This window comes from Condylura cristata, unplaced genomic scaffold (assembly GCF_000260355.1).
Source record: "Condylura cristata isolate star-nosed mole 26May11 unplaced genomic scaffold, ConCri1.0 scaffold00008, whole genome shotgun sequence".
Lineage (NCBI taxonomy): Eukaryota > Metazoa > Chordata > Mammalia > Eulipotyphla > Talpidae > Condylura > Condylura cristata.
The window spans coordinates 8,575,448-8,581,401 of record NW_004567109.1 but is presented as its reverse complement, the minus strand read 5'-3'; positions in this window follow the sequence as shown (position 1 = coordinate 8,581,401).

Below are 5,954 nucleotides of genomic sequence, written 5' to 3'. Positions count from 1 at the left end.
CAAAACTCCACATCTCTTTTCATCCGCCTGCCCTTGTCCTCCCTGGTGACAGCCAAGAAAGAAACCACAGCTGTGTTCACAACTTCTTGTCTCCTCCCTGGTGCTTAGGCTGCCAGGGAACGTGGCTGTGTGTCCCCAGCCCTTCATCTTCTCTCTCCTTCAGGATTTCACACCTCCTCCTCTTTGTCTCCCTCTTCACATCCCACACCCCCCTCCCTGTCCTCACTCTCAGAGACTCTCTTTTCCTTTTTCCACGAGAAAACTGGAGTAAGGAGGAGAGAACCTCCTGACTCAGCAGTGCCCTTCTGCCCAGCTGTGTCTGCACTCACCCTCTGCCAGGGAGCCCGCAGGGCCCCACGGTCACCCTCCACAGCCCCTGGGCTTTCCTCCCTGTAACCACTTCCCCTATCCCCCGCCAGCATAAAAAATGCTACCATTTCTCCCATGATACAAAACAAAAACATCACTTCAAGTTAAAACCGCTTTCAATGTCACACCCTCTCTCCAGCCAATGCCTATTTCTTTCCTTTTCTTCTTATACTTTATTGAGGTAACCTTAGTTTGCAGCACTGTAGAAGTTTCAAGAATTACATTTCCTCACCCCAAATGTCCACTCACCATCTACCACTAACTAATTGGTCTCTTCTACCCATTCCCACCTCCCCTCCCTCTCGGGTAACTACCATTTTGTTATTGGGCTAAAGCTTTGTTTCTGTTTTCTTTCTATTCCACAAGTGAAAGAACTTATACAACACTTGCCTTTCTCCATATAACTTATTTTACGTAGTATAATCCACACAGGATCCACTCATGTGCCAGAGTGGCAAGATTGTATCCTTTTTAGGGCTGAGTAATATTCCATCACCTATATTTGCCACTTTTTTTTTTCTCCATTCCTCCATCATTGGGCAGTTGGGTTGTTTCTCTATCTCAGCTGTCGTGAATAGTGCTACAGTGAACATGAAGGTGGTATGTCTCTTTGACTTAGTGTTTTCATGTTCTTAGGGAAACTCCCATAACTATAGGATTCTCTGTTTTTCTTTAAAGCAATACTTTAAAATGTATTTTCTGCTTCTTGGATTCAAGTTCTCTCTCTCACTCTCCTGGATGTGTTTGTATCTGGCTTTGGTTTCCTCTGCACTTCTCAAGATCACTGATGACCTCCAAGCAGCTAAGTCCAGAGGCCTCCTATTAGCACTCACCCAGTGAGCTCCAGTGGCATCTGATAGAGCAGGCACCTCTTCCTCCCAAACGCCCTTCCTTTATTCCTCTCCTCACATTCATAGCTGCCCATATTTCCAGACTCGGGGCTCCTTCAAAGCCAGCCATGTTGCAACTGGGGCTTATAGGGTCCTGATAGTATTCTCATCTTGAGGTCCTTAACTTAGTCATATCTGCGCAGTCTCTTTTGGCCTTTAGGGTGACATATCCCATAATTCACAGGGATGAGGGCTGGAGCAGGGAAGCTTTCAACCCACGCCCCTCTCAATAAGCCATATTTCATTCTTGGTTTTGGATGTGTCTTTTGGGGGCAGGCTCTAGACAACTCCAGGAGGACTTTGGTCTGCCTCCCAGTGCTCCACCTGCAGGCTCACCGGTGCTCCAGATATTTGTTTTTGAACAGACACCTGTTGTGCAGGCCATGCTGATTTGCCTGTTCCTGAGCCACACACCAGCAGCAGTGGCAGTGGCCGTCTGGAAGCACCTGCCTATGTCATGGTGGCGTCCACAGTGCCGGGGCTTGGAAGAGGGCATAGGGCCGCCTCCAGCACTGACTGTCTGGTTCAAGCACATGCGGCCCTTTCTCTCTGGCTTCCATCCCAGTGCCCTGGGATGTAATTCTTTGATGCTTATTTGAGTTCCAAGGTGGAAAGCATGGTCCCACCCGGCCACTCCAGGTGGTAACTAGAAAGAGCCTCATTCCCCTCAGATTTGAGCCAGAGATTCATCTTCAATCTCAGGGGGAAAAAAAGGTATTTTGTTACCATGGCAACTGAACTTCTAAAAAAATGGATGTCAAGTAACATTCGGATCTCAGTGCTCATGGCAACCGCCATTCTGCATATTTTGGGGGGAAATGTGTCTAGCCTTCTTCCTGCCTGTGAGTTGGGGAGGGGTGGAGGGTGGTGAGCTTAGCAACGCCAGGGTTCCTTCCAGAACTGATGAGACACTGAGATTTGGGCAACAGTAGACCCCTCCCCCAGTGGAAAAGCAGCTCCTGTTTGCGAGGTCATTTAAGCAAAACCTTGTCTCCCGCGCTTGGGAGGTCTGCGGCCCCTCCCGTCTTTGATGATGCTCAAGTCCCTGGAGACCTGCTTGGCTTCTACTCCGGTGCACCTGGGAGACACACTCACACTCACACCTGGGGGCTGGGGACCTCCCGGATGAAGGCGTCCCCACTCACCCACTTATTTGCTCATTGGTTCACCCAGCCCCCAGTAAATACTAAGCACCTGCTCTGACCTGCTGTGGCCATGGCCCTGTGCTGGAGTGTCACAGGCAAATAGGACACGGTTCAGGATGTGATCCTCATCTCCAGCCAGTCTCAGAGGAGAGAAGTAGATTCATAAAATATATTGCAGCTTAAAAGAAGAGGCTGGCAGTAGAGGAGGGACTGACTCTGGTGGCAATGTGGGTGGGGTGGATCAGAGAACACAGCCTTGCTTTTGCTTCTTTTATAGAAAAGATTGGCCAAGTGGTATTTGTTCATGGAAAACTGAAGAAAGGCTCTGATTAAGTTTCTCAGAGGCATTTTGACTCCCCCAGGCATCAGTGCACCCCTGCCCCACTTCTGTAGTTAGCGTGTGCCTTAGGCTCAGTGGGTACATTTAATAATTTCTTTTTTAAGATTCATTTATTTATGCATACAGAACTGGGGCACAGGTCAGAGGTGCAGTGAGTGAGAGGCTTCACCAGAGACAGAGTGGGGAGCAGAACAGGCAGATGGACGAAGCACACTGCTGAGGGGGGCAGCGGGCGGGTCAGGAGAGGTCTGCTGTGCCCTGTGGGTCAGCTCCCAGCCGGGGATCGAACTCTAGCTGAGGTGGCTTTAGCTAGAGCTAGTGCTGTGCCCTAACCCGCTGCGCCACCAGCGAGGGCCCTCACTGCTGTTCATTTTTGCACAGTAGTTGCTTCCCCCTGCAGGTGTCGCCCTGAAGTCCTCCCACAGCCACAGCACCCATGATCCAGCGCCACAGTTCCTGGTGCTCTTCCCTCCCCTGTTGTGGCTCGTCTCTGCCCCACCAGCACCCTCCGCCCTTGCTGTGTGCTTCTGATCTACTGTCAGATTGCAACTTTTGTCTTCTTCCTGATCCTTTGTTTGGTTTCTCTATATTCCACATATAAGTGAAATCTGATATTTATCTTTTTCCTTCTGAGTTATCTCACTTAGCATAACCCCCTCCAGCTCCTTCTATGTTGCTGCAAATGGCAAGAGTCATCTTTTTGATTGCTGAGTAATATTCCATCACGTAGATATGCTACATCTTTTTGATTCAGCCATCAGTTGGGGGGCATTTAGGTTGTCTCAATATCTTGGTTATTGTAAATAGTGCTTCAATAAACATAGGAGTGCAGATTTCCTTTTGAATGAGTGTTTCTGTGTTCTTTGGGTAGAGCTCTAGGAGTGGAATTGCTGAATCATATATAAGTCCACATTTAGTGCGAAACATGCAAATTATTAAAATAGAGTGCATTCGGTGGGTATAAGTGCTCAGGAGAAAAATTAAGCAGGGCAGTGGTAGGCATAACTAGTATAAGAGCGCTAAGATTAGCAGTTGAGATTAGATTCAGTTGGGAGTAACAAGAAGCCAAGACAACTGTGGCTTCAAAAATTCACTTCTGGAGCCCTCCCTGGTGCACAAGGGGTTAAAGCACAGCACTAAGAAGCTAAAGCCACTCCTGTATGAGTTGGATCCCTGCCCCAGAGGTGACCCACATGGCGTGGCAGACCTCTCCTGCCCGCCCACTGCTCCCCTCAGCAGTGTACTTCGTCAGTCAGCCTGTTCTGCTCCCCACTCTGTCTCTGGTGAATCCTCTCACCCCCATACCTCTAGCCTGAACCCCAGTTTTTGTATGCATAAATAAATCTTAAAAAAAATTCACTCTGTGTTATAGATGTAGGAAGTCCAGGGTGACTTCCTAGGCACTGGGGCTGCAGGCTCTCATTGTTCTGCCATCCTCATCTCTGGGCTTCTACCTCATGACCCAGGATGGCTGCTGGAGCTCCAGCTGTCTTGACTGTATTCCAGTCAGCAGGAAGAAAGAGGGAGTGCAGGTTGGTTGTGCCTCTTTCCCTTTAATAAAAACAGCCTCTAGAAGTTTAATATGACATCTCCTTTTCCTCATTTTTGTCTAGAACTTAGTCAGTGGCTACCCCTCTGCAAGGAAGGTTGGGAAATGTAGTTTTGATGTACAGGACTAAAGATGAAGGTTTATTAACAGGAAAAAATGGATGGTACAAATATTGAAGTGCTTTGTATTTATTTATCTATTTTAGTGCACAATATCAGGCTTTACTAGTTTGTTTTTCTTTAATATTTAGTATCTATTTTTTAAATGATGTATTTATATGTATATATATCTCTTTATCTTTTTAAATACTTATCTATTTATGCTTACAGAACTGGGGTACAGGCCAGAGATACAGGGGGGTAAGAGGATTCACCAGAGACAGCAGGGAGCACAACAGGCAGATCTACTGAAACACACTGCTGAGGGGAGCAGCGGGTAAGGTCAGGAGAATCTGCTACACCATGTGGGTCACCTCCCTAGCTGGGGATTGAACTTGTGCTGCAGTGTCTGTGGTAGCTTCACAGCACTGTGCTTTAACCCAGTGGGCCACCAGGGAGGGCCCCATCATTGTTTATTGTTTTAAAGTGCATTGTAACTGTTGGTGCCACAAGTTTTAGCAGGATTTGATAGCAAAGGCACACAAAGGATTTGGAGTAGAATACACACCTAGTAAATATTAGCTATATTTTGACGCAAGGTTTTCTCAACATATGTGAGCTATTTGTACATGGTAAACATTGAACAGATGGGGAAATGGGGCTCAAGGGCTTTAAGTGGCTGCAGAACTGACAGGTGGCAGTCCTGTTTGGTGGGCATTGGGTGGGGCAAAGGAGGAGGTCATATGGGGTGACTGTGTTAGGACTGCCCCTGGGGTGTCCTCAAGATTCTGGGACCATGCCCATGGGATGCCATGGCGGAGGGCATGCTGGTCAGTGCTGCTCATTGCTCTCATGCTGCATGTTGAGAACAGGGGCCTTCTCCCTTCCATGTGGTGGCCACATGATTTGGTGGCTTTTCAGTGCAATTTCTCTTACTCTCATGGGCCAAAGTCCCTTCAAGTCCAAAACCAGCACACAGTAGGTGTTCAGGACATTTCACTGCTGCTGTTATTGCCTGACCATAGACACTTTTGGCCATGTTTTCCTCCTCTGAACTTCTAGATCTTTCTGTCTGTGGATTACTCATTTGCCATCGCCATAGTTTTATTTTCTTGAACTTTTAATGTGTTTATCTTGTGATTTCAGTAGACTTTTATTTTTTTCAGTGTCTATAATATCCTACAAGAGATACTGAACAGATTCAACTGGTTAAAAAAAAAACAACTAAACAAGAATTGTTTGCATTCATCCATTTCCTTGTCTAGGTTTCATAAGCCAAGAACACAAATAATTAAAAGGAGACAAATTCCTAACATGTCTATCACAATTTCCCACCCATATGTGACATTAATAACCAAGGGTGGGGGCCTCTCATGGTAGTCCTCTCTGGTGGTGCAGTGAGTTAAGGCACAGCACTGGGAAGGTAGCCGCAGCCACCTCAGCATGAGTTCGATGCCGCCACCAGGGAGGTCACCCACACTGTGCAGCAGACCTCCCCCCTCAGCAGTGTCCTTTGTCAATCTGCCTGTTCTATTTCCCACTGTCTCTGGTGAATCCTCTCAC